General features: G+C 33.5%; 1 pseudogene across 1 annotated transcript; it reads right to left on the minus strand.

The window, feature by feature from the left end:
- Positions 1–111: 111 nt before the first annotated feature.
- Positions 112–27,860, minus strand: LOC148597628 (uncharacterized; annotated as a pseudogene). Its single transcript, XR_015919067.1, has 9 exons — positions 27,671–27,860; positions 24,670–24,906; positions 20,872–21,287; positions 19,141–19,309; positions 12,227–12,402; positions 10,499–10,547; positions 8,307–8,342; positions 2,320–4,025; positions 112–1,889 (listed from the first exon to the last, which is right to left on the minus strand). The product of XR_015919067.1 is annotated as an uncharacterized LOC148597628 (transcript).
- Between the last annotated feature and the right edge of the window lie 70 nt (positions 27,861–27,930).

A 27,930-nucleotide genomic window follows, 5' to 3' on the forward strand; every position in this document is an offset into this window, starting at 1 on the left:
ACACTAGAACTAGTAGTCTATAAAATATCAACCTTTGTATGATTTTTAGACGGATCAATACTTTAAAGTTAAAGTCACTAAAAAAAGATACTGGTACTAAAACAAATAAAATAAGTTGGTGACATTTTAATCAAAAACACAAGTAGTTACAGATGTACTTCGAAATAAAACTTATATTAATTTTAAGATTGAATGAATGAAAGACAAAATGTTCATTAAGATGACCTCAGGTTGTACAATGAAAAATATATACAGAGCTAAAAATGTTCATGACAAAACAAGTATGAATAAAAAGTAAACAGAATTATGAATTCTTACATTTAACACTAAAAAATAGACTTCCACATCAGAACAATATCAGTAATATTTTACACTGTGTACAGAAAGAACCAGTTACTGGATACAAATCACAGGGACATTTTAAGTAGTATTCCAGCTAAGAATTATGCAAAATGTGATACATGGTTGGAAAGCCTACATATTTTTATTTTTGATATTTTGTTTAAAATGCTTCAGTAAACAGAAATTAACATGTGGTTTTTCATATAACCCGTGCTCTTAGGAGATAAAAATTGTACAGAATGCACTGTAGATTTCAAAATTAAGGGAGATATCTCTGTAAATGACCCTCAAATACAATAGAATCTACTGTATTTTCAATGTCGATTATCTCCTAAGAGCAGGCAGATTTGAAAGAATAATTACACATTTCACAGTATAGACCCGAAGAACAACTTAATTACAAAAATAAAAATATGTAGCCTTTTTTGGGGTGTACCGCATTTTTCAGATTTTGCATGATTCTTACAGACAGCTACTTAACATTTCATTTTAATTTCTGTTTTCCAATATTATTTACACTATTTACAATACTAGTACCACAAAATTAAAAAAAAAAAACAAGCTGTTTACCATAAATCTAAAATATATTCACATTTTCTGGTTCAGTGACATAAACTGAGTAAAAGAAGACCCCACAAGTGATGTCAAATATCAGATACAATAAAATTACATAAACATGAAAAAAAATCTGTTCATTATTTTATTTGGAGAAAAATTTGAAAAACAACTTCTTTCCACAAATCTCAAAAATAGTAACATTTTCTGGTTCAGTGTGATAAACAGTAAAACAAGACCCCACAAGTGATGACAATTATTTAGAATTAAAGATATTTAGTGTCATTAGAAAAAAAAACATGAGTTATTTTACAGAGATTTGACAAATAATTATAAATGTTTCATGTGATTCTTTAAAAGGTTTCTAATAGTTCCATTGTAGATGTTTGTAACACCTAAAGGTGTTCAACCACTACAGTCTTTCTGTATTGGATCAGCATTTCTATCTAACAACAATTGTACAGTATTAGTATGACCTCCCTTACATGCAACATGCAGTGGAGTCTGTCCTGACTTATCACACTGTGACACATCAGCATTTCTATCTAACAACAATTGTACAATTTCAGTATGACCTTCCCTACACACATCATACAATAAATTTTTATGTATATATATTACTTTCTGAATATTTCCACCTTTAGTTATTAACAGTTTTACAATACTAAGATGACCATAACGACATGTATAATACAAAGCCTCCTCTATGTCAGCACCTTCAGTTACTAACAGTTCTACAATATAATTATAACCTCTCGTACACAGATCTTTCAATAAATCTTTATGTTCATTCATTACTTCCTGAATATTCCCACCTTTAATTATTAAAAGTTTTACAATATTAAGATGACCATAACGACATGTATAATACAAAGCATCCTGAATGTCAGCACCTTCAGTTATTAACAGTTCTGTAATATCAGTATGACCTCTCCAACACACATCATACAATAAATCTTTATGTTCATTCATTACTTCCTGAATATTCCCACCTTTAATTGTTAAAAGTTTTACAATATTAAGATAACCATAACGACATGTATAATACAAAGCATCCTGAATGTCAGCACCTTTAGTTATTAACAGTTCTACAATATCAGTATAACCTCTCAAACACATCATACAATAAATCTTTATGTTCATTCATTATTTCCTAAATATTTTCACCTTTAGTTATTAACAGTGTTACAATATTAAGATGACCATAATGACATGTATAATACAAAGCTTCCTGAATGTCAGCACCTTCAGTTATTAACAGTTCTATAATATCAGTATGACCTCTCCTACACACATCAGACAATAAATCTTTATGTTCATTCATTACTTCCTGAATATTTCCACCTTTAGTTATTAACAGTTTTACAATATTAAGATGACCATAAAGACATGTATAATACAAAGCTTTCTGAATGTCAGCACCTTTAGTTATTAACAGTTCTATAATATCAGTATGACCTTCCTTACACACATCATACAATAAATCTTTATGTTCATTCATTACTTCCTGAATATTTCCACCTTTAGTTATTAACAGTTCTACAATATTAAGATGACCACTAAGACATGTATAATACAAAGCATCCTGAATGTCAGCACCTTTAGTTATTAACAGATCTATAATACTGATATGACCGTTTTTACAACTATAGTACAATGGTGATTTTCTAAAAATATCTGTTTTGTTTATATTACATTTTATAGATATGAGATATTTAACTAATTCATAAAAACCGATCTCTGATGCTTTAATCAGTGGTGTAGAGAGGTCATAAAATTTGATTATAGTATAATTATGAAGAAAAACATTTTTGTTACTTTTTTTGTCCAACACATGAAATACTTAAAAACAAGAAAATTTGTTTTGTTTTATATAAGTCATTACTTTGTCTTTAAAACTTTGTTCTTTTAACTGTTGGTTGTAAAATAAAGATTTTCTATCGTTTTCTTTAAGATCTCTGAATATTCTGTCAAAGTAAAGATGTTCATGACCTTCTGATAAATACAAATATGAATCATCTTGTTCTGGATCTTGACCCGGAAAAACACTTTTAAATCTGCATTTTTCAGCTATGAATGATGAAGGTGCATACATAATGAAAAGTTCTAAAAGTTGACGACCACAAGTAACAACAACCATATCATATAGTTTATCATGGGCTATTGTGTACACTGATCCTCTTTTCTTGACATAAGTTCCATCAAGACGTTTAAAGGTATCACTTAGCTGTTTTCTTTTCATTTCAATTTTTAAACTGATATCAAAATTAGCAACTATTTTTTTACCTTGTTTTTAACATTTCTTGGTGTGATACTTAGGTTCATATACCTTTCATCAAATCCATAATGAAACAATACACATAAAACCAACACACAGTTTTCACATTGATTGGATTCTATCATGATTTTAATATCCTTTTTAATACTATCAATTGGAGATGACAACAGCTCAGTTACTTCCGCCATTGTTTTTCCTATGGACATTTTACAAAGCAAGGGAAAATAGTGATACTTGTCCAACTTTTTAACTAATAACCTTTTATCAACTTCTACACTTAAATTACTTGTGTATTTTGTTATCATTTTGAGCCTTTCTTCTGGTAGTAAACAATGACTTTCAGATTGTAAATCACAAAAATGTTTAGTAAACATCTTCAACGATTTGAATTTGTCATCCTTGAAAATGTGTAAACGACATGAAACAAGAATTTTCATATGTCCATTGATCGTTTCTTTACAAGCCACGTCTATGTCTTTTTGGTCAATGTTTTCTGAAGGAAACAATTTTTGAATGTTATCTGCCTGATCATTCCATATCCTCAAGTCCTGTTCATTAATGAAGTTCTTTCCACAAATATCATCTATGACAAAAACTTGATTCTTCTTTATATCTCGGTAGTTTATGATATCTGCAGGACATGTTATAAATGGAATGATATCGTATCCCTCCTTTGTGTTTAATTCTAGTGCCACATGGTTTATTAACGATGATTTACCAGAACCTGAACTTCCAGTTATTACAATAACATTCTTCTCTTCAATCAATTTTGTAACATATTTTGTTGCCCTGGTTACAGTAAATGTCTTTTCATCTCTTTTCCACCCTTCTATATGTATTTGGAATATTTCTGAAATCAGATTTTGAAAATTTATTTACTAAAAATATACATTGTCTTATTAGATGGGATGAGAATATATACACCAGTTGAATCTGAAACTAATTCGGCATTACAGAACATGTTGTATGGTTCCTGTTGTGTGTTAAATGTCATTGCCCAGTTTGCTTTGTTGAAATTTTTATTTGTGTGTATCCTGTAATTGGTTTGTTGCTGTTGCCATGGTTATAATGTTGAATATCATTGTATTGTTCTTTGTCTTAGATGTTGATGTTTCTCATTTCTTTGGTGCATGGTAATTTGACTGCTGTTGTATGTACCTCTTTCTGAAGTATTTCATTGACCAAGTTGTAGTATGTCATAGTGTAAGTTGATTTAGGTCATTGTCTTAGAGGTTGTAATTCATGGTCTTAGAGGTTGTATTTCATTATCAAAGTTGTTGTAAGTCTTTGCCTAATTTGTTATGATTTGTAGTTTTTGTATGTCATTGTCTTTGTGGTTGAAAATCATTATATAGATGTTTAAAAATGTTTGTTGTAAGTCATTGCCTCAGCGGTTCTATGCCATTGTCCTAGTTGTTGTATGTTCTTGTTTTAATCTTTGCAAGTAGTTGTTTTACATTGTAGTCTTAGTTCATGTATCTTATTATCTAAGATGTTGTCAGTCATTGTAGAAGTTGTTGTGGGTCATTGACTAAATTGTTGAAAGTCATTGTCACAGTGTTTAGAAGTCATTATCTAGTTAATAAAAACATTGTTCATGCAAGTAATTGACTAAGTTTTTGTATTTCATAGTATTTGTTGTTGTAATTCCTAGTTGTAAATTATTGCCTATATTTGGTAAGTCATTGTTGTTGCAAGTCATTGTCATATCTGTTGTTAATCATTTTCAAAGTTGTTGTAAGTCAATGTTTTATGTTGTAAGTCAATGTTTTTATGTTGTATTTTATTGTCTTTTTTGTTTTATGTAATTGTGTCAGTCGTAGAAAGTCATTTGTTGTTGTAAGACATTGTTTCTGATGTTATATGTCATTGTTTTAGTTGTTGACAGTTACTGTCTAATTTGTTGAAAGTCATTTCTTGTTGTATTTCATTGTCAGTTGTTGTAGGTCATTGTTTTTTTATGTTGTATTTTACTGTTTTTGTTGTAAGTCTTTCATGAAGTTGTTGTAGGTCATTTGTTGAAAGTTATTATCTTAGTTGTAGTATATCATTTAATATGTCAGTTGATTTAAGTCACTGTCTTAGAGGTTGTAATTCATTATCAAAGTTGTTGTAAGTCTTTGCCTAATTTCTTATAATTTGTTGTCATGTATGTCATTATTTTTCATGTTGTAATTCATTGTTGTAAATCATTGTCTATTGTGTTGTTAGTCAATGGACCTGTGCAGGTCCAGGTTTCAAAAGAATAGCCCTGCAGCAGCGCTAAGCTTGTCGTAAAAGGTGACTAAATAGTGCTCAGAACCTTAGCTGGGGGCTAGGGCGCTTTGCCCACAGAGCAACTGGGTTGTATGCCCCAGGTGGTGCAATGGGGTACTCCTGATGTATTGCATGCTGGGGTTGTCAAGCTATAATACGGAAAATCTGACCATAAAACAAAGTGGTGCACCGTGTTGGGAAAGTTGCCATGTTCCTCGCACGTTAAAAAAAACCCTACTGTGGTATTCTCCCGAGAGGTGGGTAGAGTCGGTCAATTTAGGCTCCTGTGGCGGAGCCCTATAGTTCCTACTCTGGGAGAATACCACAGTAGGGTTCTTTAACGTGCAAGGAATGTGGAATCTTTCCCAGCACGGTGCACCACTATGGTTTGTGGTCAGGTTTTCCGTATTATAGCCTGACAACACACCAGGGGCACCCCATTTCACCACCTGGGGCACACAACCCAGTTGTTCTGTGGGCAGAATGCCCTAGCCCCCGGCTAGGGTTCTGAGCACTATTTAGTTGCCTTTTACGACAAGCTTAGCGCTGCTGCAGGCTTATTCTTTTGCCACCTGGATCTGCACGGGGCTCTTAGATGTTGAATGTCCTTGTTTTAATCTTTGCAATTTTGTTTTAGTTGTTTTACATTTTAGTCTTAGTTCAAATATTTTATCATCTTAGATGTAGTCAGTATATTTTTAGTTGTTTTAAGGCATTACCTCAATTATTGTATTTCATGGTCTAAATCACTGTATGTTGCCTAAATTGTTGTTAAAATTGCTTTAAATTTTTTTGTCAGTAATTGCATAAGCTTTTTTAAGTCCTTGCCTTTGTTCCAAGTCAGTCTCTTATACTCGGCGTCACATAAATAACATACTGTTAAAATTTGAATAAAAATATTTTCTACGACTTTATTGACACCAACCATCGTTTAAATTGTCTTAAATGACTTGCTCATTCGTTTAGCCAAACAGCTTCTCAAAAACAAGTCGCTTATTAGCTTAAATCATGCGTAACAAATTCTTACGGGAAAATCCCATACTAATATCCGCCATGTTGGTTTTTACGGGACGATTTGTTTACAAACGGAAGTGCGTAAGTTCCCGTCGAACTCCGGTGACAATCGTCTGCTTGATCAACTCCCGGTATTATACGTTGTTCGCGTAAAATAAATCCGAGATATCCGAAATAACGCCGAATTGCATTCTGGGTTCTTCGGTTTTTGGACAAACCATTTAAACGTAAACAACATCTCCTAGCAACCCGATCACTGTAAACATGGCCGACTTTTTACAATGTAAATATTGCCACCTAGAATTAAAATCTGACCGGAATTTAACGATTCAATGTTTAGGGAGAAGCCGTTTGGCTAAACGAATGAGCAAGTCATTTAAGACAATTTAAACGACAGTAGGTGTCAATAAAGTCGTAGAAAATATTTTTATTCAAATTTTAACAGTATGTTATTTACGTGACGCCGACTATAGTTGTTTTTAGGCACTGTCATAGTTTTACAAGTATTTGCCTTAGTCATGTTAGTTGTTAGAAGCAACTGTATTAGTTGTGGTAAGTCATTGCCACAATTGTTAGAAATAACTTCATTTGTTGTGGTCTTTGTCACAGTTGTTAGAAGTCATTTCATTAGTTGTGGCAAGTCATTGTACATCATGGTCTTTGTCACAGTTGTTAGAAGTCATTTCATTAGTTGTGGCAAGTCATTGTACATCATGGTCTAAGTTGCTGTATTATGTTGCCAAAGTTGTTGTCAGTCTTGCCTCATTTGTTCTTAGTTATTGTGTTAAATGTTGGAAGTTTGAGAAAAACAACAACATTATCTCAGTTATTGTAAGTGATTACATCAGTTGTTGTATTTCATGGTCCTAGTTGCTGTACTTTTTTTCCAAAGATGTCAGTCTTTGCTTCTAGGTCATTGCCTAACCTGTTGTCAGTCATTGTTTTAGTTGTTGTCATTGCCTAACCTGTTGTCAGTCATTGTTTTAGTTGTTGTCATTGCCTGTTGTCAGTCATTGTTTTAGTTGTTGTCATTGCCTAACCTGTTGTCAGTCATTGTTTTAGTTGTTGCCAGTCATTGCCTAACCTGTTGTCAGTCATTGTTTTAGTTGTTGTCATTGCCTAACCTGTTGTCAGTCATTGTTTTAGTTGTTGTCATTGCCTAACCTGTTGTCAGTCATTGTCTTGGTTGTTGTAAGTCATTTAGTTGTTGTTATATATTGTCTTTGTTGTTGTATTTCAATATTTGTTGCTGTAGTTTATAGTTGTATTTTACTGCCTATATTTGATAAGTCATTGTCAGTTGTTGTAAGTCAATGTTTTTTTTATGTTGTATTTTATTGTTGTAAGTCATTGCTGAAATTGTTGTAGGTCTTTGTCTTAGTTGCTGTAAGTCATTGTTGTTGTAGGTCAATGTCTTAGTCGTTTTAAGCCATTGTCTTAGTCGTTTTAAGTCATGGTCTTAGTCGTTTTAAGCCATTGTCTTTGACGTTTTCAGTCAATGTCTTAGTTGCTGAAAGTCATTTCTTGTTGTATGACATTGTATTAGTTGTTGTAGGTCAATGTCTTAGTCGTTTTAAGTCATTGACTTAGTCGTTTTAAGTCATTGACTTAGTCGTTTTAAGCCATTGTCTTCGCCGTTTTCAGTCAATGTCTTAGTTGCTGAAAGTCATTTCTTGTTGTATGACATTGTTTTAGTTGTTGTAGGTCAATGTCTTAGTCGTTTTAAGTCATTGACTTAGTCGTTTTAAGCCATTGTCTTCGCCGTTTTCAGTCAATGTCTTAGTCGTTTTAAGTCATTGTCTTAGTCGTTTTCAGTCATTGTCTTAGTTGATGTAAATCCTTCAATTAGTAATATATCTACCTTTTATACGTTCTGGTGCACCCCATTCTTGTTCATCTGAAATTTTAAAAAATCACAATAATCATAATAATCAATCAATAAAATAAATGAAAAGATTTGACTCAAAAAAAATGCACCACAAGGTTTTTATCAATACTAAATCATCAATATGTATGCTCATTAAGAGAGTACATCTGGTCTGACAACTCAATTAAAAATATATAAGCGCACTAACAAAAAACATTCTTATTACTGTATGCACATCTACATGCAACAGTAATCAAGGGAACCAAGATTACAATTTCAACTGTTCATCCTAATGGAAGAATTTACATCAAGTAAGACAATGACTTCAAATGACTACGACAATGACCTATAACAACTAATATAATGAAACATGTGAAATACAACAAGAAATGACTTTCAGCAAATAAGACAAAGACCTACAACAAATAAGACAACAACATACAACAATTTCAGCTATGACTTACAACAACAAAAACAATAAAATACAACACACAAAAAAAACTTACAATAACTGACAAATATAGGCAACTTGCAAACTACAACGAAGCAGAAAGAGGGTGAACTTTTCCATAGAACTTTGTTCGTAGATAATAGAGAGCCAGACAAATATGCACATAAAAATAATTCTATCCATCAAACAAGACAATGAAACATAGACAGATGGACTCACAAGTCTCCAAAGACAGATAGACATTATACAGTACTAATCATAGACAGCCAGATATGTTATTAAACATGGACAGATAAGCAGACTATCCAACATTGACAGATAGACAGACTATCAAAGTGATGAACAGCTAGTTACACAATAAAACTTTAACAGATGTACAGACTTTCCAAAATGGGCGGATAGACAGACACACCACCATAGACAGAGAAACAGATCACAGAATATGGACAGAATGACAGATACACCAAAATGGGACAGAGAGACAGGCTATCCAACACAGACTGAAGGAGAGGCTATCCATGCTGGACAAGGAGACAGAATAGCTAGAACGGACAGAGAAGAGACACACCAACATGGACAAAGAGACAAGCTATCCAACACAGACATAGATTATAAAAAGCCATACAGTAAGACAGAATAGCCAAAATGCAGACAGAAAGAGGACAAGTCAAACATTTACAGAACAGGACCACCTTTTTTTAAAAGTGTTTTTGTTTTGCTTTTGTTTTTGTTTTTGTTTTACATTAAAAGAAATTAACATCAAGCTTCAAAAGGCTGATGTTCATCTAAACTCTCCCCATGAACAGCTGGACAAATTTTCCTATTTCTACCACAGCCATCTATCCAATATAGACAGTCTTATCAACAAGAACTTGTGGTTAGACAAGCCAACACAGACTACGCAAAGACGACAATAAGAAATACTACCACAGATGAACAAAAGTTAGATTAATCAACATTGACAAATACATTAGTAAACATACTTTCCAACATTATACATGGACAGATAGACAAACTATTAAACATTGACAAGTAGACAGATTCTGTTTTAGTTTTAATTTAATTTTTTTTTATTATAGCTACTTTATTGTTCTTTGCTGTGTATGTCTGTTTTCCGTGTCTGGTCTTTGTCCCTGGATTGCATTCTTTTGATTACCGCTATAACCTTGGTTCCCTTGATTACTCATCCAATATAATGTATATATCAGATGTGTGTCAAACAGTGTAAAGTTTGTTTTAAATCGAAAATTGATGCATGGGTCAGAAAATGATTTTAAACTTCCTAAACAAAATAACCAAGTTTGCTCAAATTAAAGAGTTATCTCCATTTTTAATGAATTTCAGGTCTCACTAACCACTTCTAACGTTTCCATTATTTTACATGTCCCTGGATTACATTTTTTTTATTACCGCTATAACCTTGGTTCCCTTGATTAAAACATCGACAATTAGACAGACTCTAAGACATGGACAATCAGACAGACTCTAAAACATAGGCAGATAGACAGATTCTAAAACATGGACTGATAGACAGATTCTAAAACATGGACTGATAGACGGAAAAACAAACATGGATTGATGCACATACTAACTGACATGGACAGATAGACAAACTCTACCAAGCCAAAAGTATTATCATTACAAACTGACAAGGAACAGAGTTATTTGTTTAACCAGACAAACACTCTTATTTTGATTTTTTTTAATTTACATATCATATTGTTTTTAGCCTTACCTATTCTTTTCTCTAATCTTCTGATCGATTGTTCTGTTTCTTGGCTTTTCTAACAGATGGAAAACAAAAACATACAGTTAAACAACTAAAATGTAAATATAATCCTCCCATTCTAAGATGGTAAATATAATCCTCCCATTCTAAGATGGTAATTAAAGATGCATGTGACTTTTTGACCAATAGGCAGTGATCTACAAGTGTTTTTCTACCATTTCATATCGTCCAAATTTCCTACAGATATCACTGTAGAAACTGATTCTCCTTTAGTATATGTTCAATCTATTCTTGTTTTAAATCATTTATTTCTGCACTCTCTATGGTAATATTTAGATTATAACTTGCTGGCCAATGCTTGCATCCTGAAAATCTAAATTTTACCTTCTTAAGTCCAAAATTAATTTAATCCTTTCATTACTTAGTAAGAATATATAATTCTACAAATTTGATAATTAAACAGAATCCTTCACCTGGTAGATTTTTTGCTGTTCAATGAGTTTTTCCAATAATTTTGACTTAAGAACACTTTGGTAGGACTCATCATAAGGATTTATGTCTATTATAGTTTTCAAGATATTGGCTGAAAACTGCAAAATACGACAACTTGGATCACCTGCAGACTTTTGTAGGCCTTAAAATAAGGATCATTTAAGCAATTTGGAAATGAATGAGGAAAAACTTCTGATCAACCCCTTTGCTCTATTTTTAGTAACAGTGGCCATGCTTTTAGACTGATCAAAAACCCCAACAACAGATGTACACAAAATACATGACAGAATATTCATACTAACTTTGGTTCTTATTGGTCTGGTTGTTTCAGAGAAATGACATTAAAAATAGGGATACAATGTAGAAAAAAAAGTAATAACTCCAACTTGGCTAAACAGATTATCAAAAAATTTGGCCAAAATAGCTATCATCATGATGAACATCTTTACTCCCAGATCAGTACGTGGCTAAACCTAATGGTTATGTACAAAACACTGTTGCCATATGTTGTACTATAAAAAAACAGGGTTTACATTTGTCACAAAAGAAAAATTCCAACATCAGAAATACCCTAAACCTATTCATACCAAGTTTGGTTCTAACTGGTGTCACACTTGTGTCAGAAAAAACAAGAGAAAATTGTTAACGACAACAATGGATACCAAGTGATGGCAATAGCTCATATGTACCGTTAGGCCAGGAAAGTTAAAAAGAGTTTGGTGTAGTGCCACAGTTCAATATGTCAATATTCAATACATGTATGTATATCATCAATTTTGAACAATATTATTTTAATTAAAGTTATTGATTACACAATGTTCCATACACAACGTAAGTGACTACAAAAATGGCTTACTGCGAAATTACTATTGTTTTTTGGGGTACCAATTTTTGTGGTTTTCGTGGATAGACTAAACCACAAAATTTGATTTGTTCATTGATGTGTATACTGAAAATATCAAAACCATGAATTCAAGAATCCACGAATTTGTGTTTCTTTGCTAATCGACGAAAATTGGTATCCATAAATTAAAATATTTTAACAGTAGTTCAACATGCTAAAAAGTAGGAGGGGAAGTAATCAAGATGATGCACATCTTCAACATACATGCAATCACTTTTCAAAACTTGAATGATATTGGTACAATACTGTTTGAGTTATGTATTACACTAAGTTGGTATTTTAAACATAATAAAGAGACAAAAATGGCTCAGTTTGACATGCTATAAAGGACAACTTGCCAGTAAAGATATTTCTGCTTGATCTGTGAGTCTCTGTTCCACATCAGTTAACTCATTTTTCATCTCCATGATCTGCTCTGGAATAACAGCAATAGTTTGAACAAGAAGTTGTACTTGTGTCTTTATTTCTGTGAAGCCAATACATTCAACAGTTGTTCCATCAATAAACTGTTTACCTAAAATAAAAGACAGATATAATAAAAAACATATTTTGATGTTTATAATGTATGAAGACTTCAAAAAGTTAACTATAGTTCTTCTTTAACTTTGCAAGTACAAACTCTAATATTTAATTGTCAGCATTTTTAAGTTTCTAAACTGTAGATCCAAGTTTATGAGAACTATAAAGTTTATGAGAAAAGAGGCTGACCATGAAAAAGGTTTTTCCTATGATATTTGTGCAATTTGGTTCCAGTGTAAAGTTTATATCATGTGTATGTCAAATAGTAAAACAAATTCCTTAAATTGAAAAATGATTTTAATGCTCCCTAACAAAGCAATCAAAATTTTGCACAAAATAATAATTTTATTGCTTTCAATGTAATTCATTCTCTAATTTAAATATTTGAGAAAAGATGCATAAAATGTTATGTGCCAGCCACTACATGGACATGATCTGAAACTTTGAGCAGATTATAATTTTTTTTTCCATTCAGGAGACTAAAAAAACATAAAAATTGAAGGTTCTAAAGTTTACTGTTTGTTGTAAATCAGGAGTCAAAACAAGCAATGAATTGTCTGTGGCAAGCAAACTCATGAGGGAAAAGCAAAAAACTTATTGCCTGGTGGGCCACCTAATTTTGGGTGTCATTTTTTGCTGTCCAACATATAATACGGGAAGAAAACAAATGGCAAGTTCCCTTTCAGGGAAACTTGCCTGCATGATCAGTTGGATGACTTTTTATTCTATTTCTTTTATCAAATATTTAGAGTAAAATATACCTTTTTGTGTAAGCATTAAAACAATTGCTTGAACACTTTACGATTCACCCTATCATATACCCTAGTATATAGTATACCCTATATAAAACCTCTGGACCTTTATGGCATACCGTAAATAACACATCTGGACCATTGTCTCTAACACTATATGACAACTCTGGACCTCTACCACATACCCTATAAAATCTCTGGACCTTTATCGCATACCCTACATAACACGTCTGAATCTTTATTGCATACTCTATATAATACCTCAGAACCTTTATCTTGTACCACATATGTCACCTCTGGACCTTTATTGCATACCCTATATAATACCTCTAGACCTTTATCGCATATCCTACATAACACCTCTGGACCTTTATCGAATTCCCTAAATAACACCTCTGGACCTTTATTGCATACCCTGTATAATACCTCTGGACCTTTATCTCATACCCTACATAACACCTCTGGACCTATATTGCATTCCCTGAATAACACCTTTGGACCATTGTCTCTAACACTATATAACACATCTGGACCTTTATCTCATACCTTACATACACCTCTGGACCTTTATCGAATTCCCTACATAACACATGTGGACCATTGTCTCTGACAGTATATAACACCTCTGGACCTATATTGCATTCCCTGAATAACACCTTTAGACCATTGTCTCTAACACTATATAACACATCTGGACCTTTATCTCATACCTTACATACACCTCTGGACCTTTATCGAATTCCCTACATAACACATGTGGACCATTGTCTCTGACAGTATATAACACCTCTGGACCTATATTGCATTCCCTGAATAACACCTTTGGACCATTGTCTCTAACACTATATAACACATCTGGACCTTTATCTCATACCTTACATACACCTCTGGACCTTTATCGAATTCCCTACATAACACATGTGGACCATTGTCTCTGACAGTATATAACACCTCTGGACCTTTATTGCATATCCTACATTACACCTCTAGACCTTTATTGCATACCCTACATAATACCACTGGACCTTTATCGCATACCCTACATAACACCTCTGGACTTTTATTGCATACCCTATATAATACCTCTGGACCTTTATCTCATACCAGGGATCATGCTTGGCTTTGCCAATGTCACAATTTGCCATTTTTTATTTGATCTGGCAACAAAAATAACCAGTTGGCAATTGTCTTGGCACCTAGGTTTTGTATATTAAAAATTAATGGTCCATTCTAGTTTACTAGAAATTTTATCACTTGAAAAAAGAATCAAGTTTGTTGAAAATTTATAAATAAAAAATAAAATTATACAATATATTTGAAGATAAACTTAATTAGACCACGTAGGACAAAGGTAAACATGTTTTAAAATTAGGGACTATATGAGCATAGTAATATAAAGTCCTTGATAGAAATAAAACACCTTTTTCTGGAGTAGTACTTTATTATTTTGCATACAAAAAGTGACTAATGGTTTTATATCCTGACTAAAAACCTGCTTTATCTTGGATACATGCATGTCATGAATGAAGGGGTTATTATGATAAATTTACAAAGATAACTCATCACTGGACTTAATACTGTCATATTTTAAAAAAATTGAAAAAAAAATGTTGCACCCATTTTTGCTACAGTTTCTGAAAAATGGTGACAAAACTTGGCAGCTGGCAATTTTCCTGGGGACAGAATTTTAAAGCCAGAGCAGCCCCTGCATACCCTACATAACACCTCTGGACCTTTATCATTTACCCTACATTACACCTCTGGACCTGTATCACATAACCTATATAAGCACCTCTGGACCTTTACAGGGGTACAAATAAAGAAATATATGCTCAGGTAGCCCAGAGTACATTATTTTTTAATATTTTCTATATGTTCAACTAAATTCAACTCAAAAGTTTTGTAACCCAGCTCTGAATCTAGTAGCCATTGGGTACTGGGTGACAGCTAGATTATTATCCCTGTTTTATTGCATACACTATACAACACCTCCGGACCTTTATCACATACCCTATATAACACCTCTGGACCTTTATGGCATACCATTTATCACACACCTAGACCTATATTACACTCCTTGAAACCTTCACATTTCCCTTTTTAGCATTCATGCATTGTTTATCGTGCGTTTACACATTGTTTTGCGTTTTTTGCTATTATTTATATATTTTCATTAATTTTATTTTATATCTTTTTCTTTCTTCATTATTTGTTAATATTATTTTTTTCATCTTTTGTCTATCGTGGGTTTAAATGCATGATAAGAGCGTTCATATACCATGTGTTTAAAAGCCTGCTGGGAGCATTCGTTTAAACGCATGATACAAGTGTGCCTTTATTGTGAGTTTGGTGAGGGTTTAGCGTGCATAAGCATTTGGGTATCATGTGTGCATGAAATCTATACATCTCAAGAAGTGTACATACCTTATAATGCACCCATATATCTAAATCACATACCCTATATAACACCTCTGGACCTTTATGACATACCCTATATCACACCCCTACACAGAACACACTTGAGTAGTTATAATATGATATTATGAACATGACATGTCAAAATCTGTACCACATGCCATATCAACCCTAAAACTATATTGGCTGATGGCCCTTTGGATGATATAGGAGTCTCAGGTTGATATGCCAATTGATACAGATTTGGACTTGTAATAGTCAGTATATATCTACTCCTAACGCATACATATAAAGGTCATACTAGTATAAAATAAACAATTACCATAGAGATATATCTTCTCTGTTACACATGAATGATGTTAATGGTGTGTACAATGAGGCCAGTGACCCCCATGACAGTTCAACAGAGGGTCATTTTCAAATAAAAGGGGACCAATATGGAAGTATGATAGGAAACATTTTTAGGTATAAAGGTCATACCAGTATTATATGAACTATTATTATATAGTAATATTTTTTCCCTATTTAATCCAATGAGAAAAATCATGCAGTATATTTCCATAATTTACTCCATGCCTTAGCCTTCATAGATAACTTCAGGGTAATTTACAGGCATGTTCCAAATGTTGATTTTCATATTGTACGCTTGTCGTCTGGTAAACAATAAAAGATGGAGGATCAAAAGACATGACCTTTATGTTAAAAAGGGGAGAATCGTCAGAAACTCCCAAATCTGAAGCAAATGAATTTAATAGACTTGTCGATAAAAACAAAGTGAAAGATCTCATTTATCAACAGAAGAAACAGTCGACTGTTAATTGTTCAATAAGGGACTTGAACATTTTCTACAAGTGACTCATTGTCAAGATCAATTGAAAAAGACCAGTAAAAAAAAACGCAAATAACAAACAAACAAACAAACATATTTTTTCTTCTGACAATTAAAAAAAAAATTTTTTTAAATACCGTATCAGGAACACAGAAAAAATATTGCATTATAGCAAAACAGTGTTCCAATGTCCCCTGCGTAAAAAGATAAATTTCAACCAACAGATTGCTTTCTTTAAATTCAATGAAAGTCAAAGGGCCCTAACTTCTGTAAATTCATTCAACCATAACTGAAGTCTGTTACATCTCAAATGAAGACTGCATACAAAAGATAAAATCATGGTTACCCGGAACTTGTCACTTTGGACATGGTTACCCGGAACTTGTCACTTTGGACATGGTTACCCAGAACTGGTCACTTTGGACATGGTTACCCGGTACACGACACTTTGGACATGATTACCCAGTATGTGACACTTAGAACATGGTTACCAGGAACTTGACACTATGGAAATGGGTACCTAGTATTTGACACATTGGACATGGTTATATGGTACTTGACATTTTGGACATGGTTACCTGGTACTTGACACTTAAGGAACTTGTCACTTTGAACATGGTTACCTGGTACTTGACACTTAAGACATGGTTACCAGGAACTTGTCACTTTGAACATGGTTACCTGGTACTTGACACTTAAGACATGGTTACCAGGAATTTGACACTTTGAACATGGTTACCTGGTACTTGACACTTAAGATATGGTTACCAGGAACTTGACTTTGGACATGATTACCCAGTACTTGACACTTAAGCAATGGTTACCAGGAACTTGATACTTTGGACATGATTACCTGGTACTTGACACTTTGGACATGATTACCCAGTACTTGACACTTAAGACATAGTTACCAGGAACTTGACACTTTGGACATGATTACCTAGTACTTGACACTTAAGGAACTTGTCACCTTGAACATGGTTACCTGGTGCTTGACACTTAAGACATGGTTACCAGGAACTTGTCACTTTGAACATGGTCACCTGGTACTTGACACTTTGGATATGATTACCCAGTACTTGACACTTAAGACATGGTTACCAGGAACTTGACACTTTGGACATGATTACCTGGTACTTGACACTTTGGACATGATTACCCAGTACTTGACACTTAAGGAACTTGTAACTTTGAACATGGTTACCTGGTACTTGACACTTAAGACATGGTTACCAGGAACTTGACACTTTGGATATGGTTATCTGGTACTTGACACTTTGGACATGATTACCCAGTACTTGACACTTTGGACATGGTTACCCAGTACTTGACATTTTGGATATGGTTACCCGGTACTTGACACTTAAGACATGGTTACCAGGAACTTGACTTTGGACATGATTACTCATTACTTGACACTTAAGCAATGGTTACCAGGAACTTGACACTTTGAACATGGTTACCTGGTGCTTGACACTCTGGACATGATTACCCAGTACTTGACACTTAAGACATGATTACCAGGAACTTGACACTTTGAACATGGTTACCTGGTACTTGACACTTTGGACATGATTACCCAGTACTTGACACTTAAGGAACTTGTCACTTTGAACATGGTTACCTGGTACTTGACACTTTGGACATAATTACCCAGTACTTGATACTTAAGACATGGTTACCAGGAACTTGACACTTTGAACATGGTTACCTGGTACTTGACATTTTGGACATGGTTACCCGGAACTTGTCACTTTGAACATGGTTACCTGGTACTTGACACTTTGGACATGATTACCCAGTACTTGACACTTAAGACATGGTTACCAGGAAATTGACACATTGGACATGGTTACCTGGTACTTGACATTTTGGACATGGTTACCCGGAACTTGTCACTTTGAACATGGTTACCTGGTACTTGACACTTTGGACATGATTACCCAGTACTTGACACTTAAGACATGGTTACCAGGAAATTGACACATTGGACATGGTTACCTGGTACTTGACATTTTGGACATGGTTACCCGGTACTTGACACTTAAGACATGGTTACCAGGAACTTGACACTTTGAACATGGTTACCCGGTACTTGACACTTAAGACATAGTTACCAGGAACTTGACACTTTGAACATGGTTACCCGGTACTTGACACTTAAGACATAGTTACCAGGAACTTGACTTTGGACATGATTACCCAGTACTTGACACTTAAGCAATGGTTATCAGGAACTTGACACTTTGAACATGGTTACCTGGTACTTGACACTTAAGATATGGTTACCAGGAACTTGACACTTTGAACATGGTTACCTGGTACTTGACACTTTGGACATGATTACCCAGTACTTGACACTTAAGGAACTTGTCACTTTGAACATGGTGACCTGGTACTTGACACTTTGAACATGGTTACCTGGTACTTGACACTTTGGACATGATTACCCAGTACTTGACACTTAAGGAACTTGTCACTTTGAACATGGTTACCTGGACTTGACACTTTGGACATGATCACCCAGTACTTGACACTTAAGACATGGTTACCAGGAAATTGACACATTGAACATGGTTACCTGGACATGGTTACCAGGAACTTGTCACTTTGAACATGGTTACCTGGTACTTGACACTTTGGACATGGTTATCTGATACTTTACACTTTGAACACTCCTTCATAAACCATGTTTAACATTTGACATTGAATGTAAAGCACAACATAATAAGTATACCATTCTGATTCCATCTATCTAGCTGTCCAATTATTGCAATTTCTTCCTCATTTGAGAGTCCAATTCTCTTAACAAGGTCCTTCATCAGATCTGAGCAATGATTATATTTAGTTTCATCCCATTCTCCTAAATTACAATGAGCCCAAGGATTCCGTATCTCAGACCTAACCTACAATGTAAAAATGTTACATGTACCTACATTACAGTGTGCCAGGGATTCTGACCTGACATAAAATGTTTTAAATGTTACATGTACCTAAATCACTGTCTGAGTAGAGATTCTGTATGTCTGACCTGACCTAAAATGTAAAAAAAATGTATAATGTATCTAAATTAAAGTGTGACCAAGAATTCCGCACCTCTAATCTGACCTACAATGTACAAATGACAATGTACATAAATTAAAATGCGACCAGGGATTCTGCATCCCTCATCTGACCTACAATGTACAAAATGTATAATGTACCTAAATAAAAGTGTGATCAGGTATTCTGTAACTCTCACCTGACCTGTAAAATGTATTAAATATTACATGTACATGTACATTAATCATACTTGATCCAGGTCTCAGTTCTGTAACTGACTTTACTTTCAATGTATAAAATGTTACATTTACCTAAATCATAGTTGGTCCTGGAGTTCCGTACTTTGGATCTGGGATCCTTTTCACAAAAAATCATAAGTTTAAAATTAGTCGTAAGTTATGACATCACAGTTCATCTAAGTATTGTAACGTCCTAACTTACAACTCATTTTACTCTTAGGACTTTTTATGAAAATGGCTACTGATCTTCAATGTATAAATTGTTACATGCACTTAAATCACAGTGTGTCATAGGAATGTAACCTAACCTTCAATATACATTTCACATATGCATATAGATATCACATTCACCCATAACTTTATTTGTTCAACACAATTTTATATCATATCAAAGGTTAGACTTTGTGTGTTAATGGTATGTCTTCATTAAAAATCAATTGAAATTAAAATCCTTCCCCAATATGATTATACCTACAAATTGTTGATAAATGGTTGTACATGTTCAAACACTATAAAAAAAAAACAGTGTTCCAATGTCCCCTGCGTAAAAAGATACAATTTCAAATTTTAAATTCACTGAAAATATTATGGGTCGGAGCTTCTGTAAAAATCATTCAACCATAACCAAAGTCGAACTTAATCGGTAATTTCTCATAGTAAGACTACATACAAAAGATAAAATCAACTGGTAAAAGCATTTCACAAAAAATGCGGAAAACTTTACATTCACTGAAACGTTCGAAGTCCAAAGGGCATAACTTCTGTAAAAATCATTCAACCATAACCAAAGTCGAACTTAATCGGTAATTTCTCATAGTAAGACTACATACAAAAGATAAAATCAACTGGTAAAAGCATTTCACAAAAAATGCGGAAAACTTTACATTCACTGAAACGTTCGAAGTCCAAAGGGCATAACTTCTGTAAAAATCATTCAACCATAACCAAAGTTGAACTTAAGCTGGAACTCTTTATAGTACAGCTACATACCAAAAACAAACTTATTTGGTACATTGTAGGAGCATTACATAAAAAAGTGCAGAAAACCCGGATGGACAAACAGACACAGGGACGGATGGACGGACACCTGGCATTTCCATGTCACATTATGACATGTCGTGGGGAAACAAACACCAATATTTCATTCAAAAATAATATGCCATAATAAACATGATATAGAAACAAACCTTTTCAGCACACACTTTCCCATTTGTAGAACATATACCAGATTTGATGAGTATTCCTAAAAGAGCAGTTGCATCGCACTTGTCATCGAATGCAGTATATTGAGATGTATGTACATCAAGGAACAATTTAGATAGGTCTATATAGTTCTTTACTTGGTAGTCATATCGATCCTGTTGTCTCCCCCATTTCATTTTGTTGTCATTTATTGTTTCATAGTTGAGGTAGGTACCATTATGACTTTTTAACTGATTTTTGTAAACCTGGTTATCAATATTATTGGTATTCATCAGAGTCTGCCAGAGTTGGTCAAGTCTTGGTTCTACATACTTCCTCAAGACAGGGGAAATAATTGTATGAAGACATGTTCCTATTAGCAACCATCTTTTCTTGCTGTCTTCCAAATCAATCAGACTTCCTGAAAGTAGAGAAAAAAATATTTAAACAAGAGACCCTCTTTTGAATCACATCATGTTTATATTGATGTAATTTTTTTTCATAATGACATGTTTTAGAAAAAAATGCTTGTAAACCTTATTTTTATGATATCTATTTTCACACCTTATCAAAGAATATATATATGAGACAAAGATTCCTCACTTTTATGTACACCTTACCGTGTCTGAATTTGTAGGAAAAAAACAGTACTGAAAATTCACACTTTTTTGCTTTTTCATAAATTTCATTTTCCATATTTTTCATTTTGTCACCAAATTTATGTTTGCTTTTTATCTGATGAAGACATACATACAAAAAATATTTAAAAAAACAGAATTCTAAGGTTATCAGATTGATCGAAGTTTTAATTTTTCGACTCTATACAATACAACTCGGATTTTCCACTACACTTCATCAAACATAAAATTTGCATATCTTTTCAAAAATAGATTGGAATGTGAATATATATGTTCAATAAACTTAAAAGCTATGTTAATGGGAACTTTTTATATGGTTAAAGCATTCAAAATTCATGTTAAACAAGGGAACAGATATGTAGAAACACACCATGCTGCAAGCTCAGCTAACTACTTGAAAATATTTGACTAAAATAGGAAACTGACAAAATTAGATTAATTAAGGTAAATCACCAAAACGTGCTTAATTCATAAATTATTTGTTAAACAATTTGAACTTGAACTTGATATCACAAAGCGATATATTGTGCAGTAATAAACAGAGCATGGCCAAAATTAACTAGAGGATTTAAAAGAAATAAAGTGTAAGAAAAAAAATATATTAACATTTCACACTTTAGCCAGACCTGCGTAAGGATATTTGTGTACATGTACTTTAAATATAGAACATATTTTAAGAGTGTTTTATTGACAACACTTTCGTACACTTAGGCAATACCATGATAAATTGTTAAATTATTGAAATTTCCATAGAGATCAAATGTGCATCACTTATTGCAGACCTCTGAATCACAATTATGGCTAGTACAAATTAACCCCTAGCAAACAACATTTGGTAGATTTCATATCACAAGCTAGTAAAAACATTCACAAAACTTTTCAACCAATACAATGAACTCATTCTCAAATGCAGACATACTTGAAAAGCATTAATACGCGTGTACCTTTCACACTATATTTTACGTTAACATTCTACACAAAGCATGGAAAGCTCAATATTCACTTAATTAGTTTACTAAACCATTGAATAGGCTTATACATAAGGGATATTCATGTAGCGTGATATTGTTGTCAAATCATTAAAGATGGCATTTTTTGGTAACAACACTGATTTGCTCATGTCTTTACATAGGCATTAAAACTGTATTTAAAAGCAGTTTTTGTACATGTATCACTTATGATGTATTGTGATTCTCAAACCCCCATGGGAAGATTTTGGATTAATTTTACATACTATTGGGATATAACTTTTTGTAGATTTAAACTGGTTTGGAGCTGGCATGTCAGTAACTGCTAATAGTCCTTAGTTTGTACATTTGTGTTTCTTAATTTTCATTGTAACAAAGGACTCAAACAATTTTGAATTGATTTTTAGATGTGCTTAATTTTGTAATATTTTCCAGAGTGGCCAGATTTTAAACACGGAAGGATTGTGATTACGTCAAAGTGCTTTCACCATGCCACATTTTTTGCACCATCCAAAGTCAGAACTTCTGGCTTCTATATGTCTTACTTTGTTTTCACCTTCAATTTACTTTTACGTCACGTTACTTAATTATATTTATTAAAGGCAACTCTTTCGCTGTACCTGTGTATAATGATGTTATGGGACCAGCAGCAGGTTGCCCTGTGATCTGAGGTTCTCCTCATCATTCATTGTTCAAAGACCAATGGGTGACAACGAGCTGATATTTTCAACCCAGTGGGATTGATGTCTCATATGCATTCTCATTATATTGTAACAGGAGAGCATGATTTGACTCACAAAATTATACTCTGCCACCAAAGGTCGAACCCTAGACTGCTCAGTGACAGGCCAACAACAAACCAATTCGGCTAAAGAATTAATTCTTTAGCCAAGTCCGTTAACTGGCTATTTAATTCTCACTACCTACTACAATGTAGGCTGTCCTGCCAAAATATTATAGTATTATTATATTTGAGAATTGGTTCTCAATTCATAGATTTGAGTGGTTGAAATGCATGGGGCTTCTGTATTTTTTATATGATTTCTACAACTTGCAGTGAAAAATATTGAAAGTTTTGGTTTGCAAGCAAATATATGCTTACAGCTGTATCAATTTAAACCACTTCGAGAAAGAAAATGATAAACTATGTCAGAAATATTAAACTATTACATGTATGAAGACCGGACTATCCACAGTCAGACGACACCACTCCTGTTCGAAGATTACATAGAAATATTTCATTATGTTCTTTCATGTAATGATGTAAGATTGTACTTTTTACATAAAGTAAATTAAATTCATATTCTATGATTTAAACTGTTGCAATCTCGATCTTCAATGAAGATATTGATTTCACCCCTTTTTACAGAACCTTACCCTTCCTAGTACCAGGAAGAGTAATATAAAGTCCCTGCAAGTACAGAGGATAATATGAACATGTTTATTCGATAACCCAAAAGGTTTGCATGCTGAAGCTTCCTCGTGTTCTATATCTTTTTTTACTGAAATTAATTATTTTAATTGTCCTGTAAAAACATATTGTCCATACAAGAAAAGCTCCCTTAAACTCACCTAGGGTCACCTATTACATGTATATACTGTGTATTGTGTCAAAATTGTAAATTGTTTTATTTCAAAATCCTTAGACAAAAGAAATTCAATTAAATTTCAATTGTTATCGAAGTAATACACCTTCATCGACATCTGTGTCAAGGGTCGCCAAACCGCGTAAAGATAACAGAAGCCACCCACGCTTGGTAATAAGTCTACTGCCACAGATAACTCTGAAATTTTAACTACATTAGCACTAGTGCAATATGGAAATGTATTGCACCCGATGTGGCATGTTTTTTCTATGCAGAAATTGTATTGCTATACAATAAATGTCAATATGTCATGAGAAAAGTCATCTTTACCAATTTTAATAAAATGCATGTACACTGTATTTGTACATGTACATGTAGTTCAGGTTCCCTAATTATACTTTTTATGCAATTACGATACTGTTCCTAGTACATTTTCTTTCACTGTCATGATTGTTTTAATGATGTAACCCTCTTTGGTTATTATCATTTCAGTGATCGTCTGAATATAGCTGAAATACTGCTGCTTGGACGTTAAACACCAACAAACAAAACATCATTTCAGTGATAAGTAATAATGCTCTGTGTGGTGAAATAACATGTACATGTATTACCTGTTGTCTCAGCAACTTTATTCTGAATTTCATCAAGTTGTTTACAGAGTTCATTTGGAGCAATTCCCTTGACACTGGTTACCTCTGCTATTTCACTGATTGGAGCAATTCCCTTGACACCAGTTACTGCTGCCATTTCACAGATTGGAGCTATATTTCCATGTAGATTTCAACTGATATTCTACATCAGTCTTTTTATTTTCACACACACTTATGGCACCGTTCTTACTGCAACATCTGAGAAAATACCAAAATGAAAAATGAAAATTGCACTTCTTTGATAGGTTGACTACATCTAGAAACCTGCCTAAAAAATCAAGCTTATTTTATTTGACTAAGTATTTCCCCCATTAATACTATAACCCTATCATGCCTATGGTGAATTTGGAGCTCAAATAAAACTCAAATATTAAACTCATAAAGATTTAGAGTAGTTAAAATGTATATCATGTACATGTATATGTTACAGTGAATATGTGTAATCGGTGAATACATGTACATATCCTTAGTAAATTGAAATGAAAAGTCCAGAGTAGATAATAATAGAGGAAAACTATGACATAATCGGGTTTCATGGTGCAGATAGATACACTATAACTATCATTATGATAGCAATAAAACTTCTGTAGTGATGACTACTGTATTCCAGGAACACAATCCTGTTTCAGAAGCCTAATTGTAATAAGTCTAGCAGGGAACAAAAAGTCTGTGTAGTTATAAATAGCTCTGATATAACATATCAGATGTAATCATGGATTTCTAGATGTAGGTAAAGTTACAAGGGTGACCTCACATTGTCTGTAGTACATGTAGTATCAGTGTTCTAGCTAGGATTTGATAATAGAGGGGCGCATGGAATAGGGCACTTGAACGTGCAGCATGTTTTTTCAACAAAAAAGGAACATTGATTTTGTATGTTTGTGTTAAGTCAGTAATTTGTATTCTTATTGCTTACCTGCCAACTTTTGAAAATGAAGGTCACATCATAATTTGCAAACTGAGTAAATATGATTGCATGATTAATATATGCATGACACCCTTATAGTATTGAAAGACCTTTCTCAGATGACCAAGTGGTTTCAGAAATTTAATACATACATGTAATATAGAGGTGAGTAAGCTGAAAATGTATATCTGAAGCCATATGATCCTTTATGAAAGAGTGAAGTAAGTGTCAGTTTCTAATTGATCAGATTGTTGTGTGGACAAGATTTGTCATAGTTCTTGCACTGAGGCAACATGTTAACCTTTGATTGTGATAAGGGCAAGTAATTCTTTACATTTATGACATACTTTGAGGTGAAATGTTGCATTAAATGTTACAAATATTCAATATTACTCAAATTAAATATCAAAATCTTAAGTAAGTAGAAGGAATGTCATTTCTTATAACTATTGCAATTACAACTTATGGAAAATGTCCTATACTGTTGAAGATATAAAAAAACAATTTAAATATTGAAATTATAAGGGAGGTACATGTAAATGACATTTTGAATAAACAAATATGTGCAACATACAATTGTTTACACCAGTAGCTCTACAAAATTTAAAATTGAGGGTTAATTACGACAGGATGTGGTTAATGAAGGTGACACTTCTTAATTGGCTTGGGATAATTTATTGTTGGTATGTTAGGACCATAACCAAGTATTGCATAAAGAATATAGGACGGAAAGTCACAGGACAAAAAGTCACGGACGAGAAGTCACAGGATAAAAAGTCAGAGGACAAAAAGTCACAAATAATATAATGTTGATAATTTTTAAGGCAAATATGAAATAGAAATATTTTTTTTTAAAAAAACCACATAAGTCAACCACATAACCATGCACCACAAGAAGACTCAGCAAATCTCATAAGATGTAGCAACAACATGAACCACAAAGCAGAGTCCACTTTCAACAAGCCCAGCCAGATCTTCGCAGAATGTGTATCAACTACATCCAATGCAGTAAAAGCCATGCTTCCTACAGAAGACAACGTTAAAAGATCCATGAGACGTCGCAGACCTCAACTTCCTGTTCCAGCATCTCTACAAGAGCTTACAGTGCCACCTGAGTTATCAGTTACAGTAGATGACGACCCGCAGACTTTCCTCCTCCACGACAATGGTCCAGAAGCCAATGACCGTCCTCAAGTGGTTTCAGCGTGAGCGGTCTACTGTAACAACGATCGTTCTCCAAGACGCAATCGGTACACAGCCAGCAAAGAGAGTTCCGCAGAAGATAGTTCATCTCCAGAAACGACTCCAGAATCTGTGCCAAGACCGTGTATCAGGCAGAAAGACAATTCCAGAATTCCTGAATGGTGTCGCCTTCAACATTTGCCTGGGTAGACGTACTACAGCTGCAGGTGCAGAGTTAGACGTTTCTAACTATATAGACTTTCAATAGTGTATGCTAAAACAGTGACAATAGTGAAAATGAACTCATGTGTTTAAACAAAATGCTCAAAGTGATATTGTATGTTTGAAGAAAACCTTGCAAAACTTTTTATTTATTGACTTTCTGTGCTTATATTGTTGTTTGTTTATTGTTTTGTATAAAATGTCTATGGTGCTATATAAAGTATTGTGACTTTTTGTCCTACCGAAATTGTGACTTTTGGTCCTGTGACTTTCCGTCCGTTTACCTCGCATAAATACATGTAGTATAAGTTCGCGTCAATAAAGAATTTGTAATTAGTAATATGATATCAATAAATGGAAAATAAATTCCACAACGACTTAGCATTTACATGTACATTATATCTTTAATTAATGTTCATTATAAGGACATTGTCCCTTATTATGAAAAAAGGGGGGAGTAATCACTGACTTATACAGGGGTCGCGCTGGGCTTCGCCAATGTCGCAATTTGCGATTTTTTATTTTATCTGGCGACAAAAATAGCCCGTTGGGCGATTTTCTTGGCGCCTAGGTTTTGTACATTCAAAATCAAATTGACAGGAAGTTTATCAGCAACAGATATTCTCTCTAATTAAACAATTGAGTTGACACCTGATCATAGTTAATTGACTATGTGCAATTTACGCCTGAAGGTAATTAGACCAGGCGACTGGACTGACAATATCCTTATGGGAAGTGTCAATCAAATGTAAATATATTACTGAGCCAATCAAAACTCTCATCATCTGGTCAAAGGTAAACACAATTAAGGCCAAGTGTACGTGGCTACACACAAGTTTCACAGCCCTATTTAACCATGTAATACATTGATAAACAGACTTACCTAATAACGGAATAAAATAAATCCAATT

Source organism: Perna viridis, chromosome 15, assembly GCF_037379345.1.
Source record: "Perna viridis isolate PV_CMFRI_1.1 ecotype Kerala chromosome 15, ASM3737934v1, whole genome shotgun sequence".
In the NCBI taxonomy this organism is placed as follows: domain Eukaryota; kingdom Metazoa; phylum Mollusca; class Bivalvia; order Mytilida; family Mytilidae; genus Perna; species Perna viridis.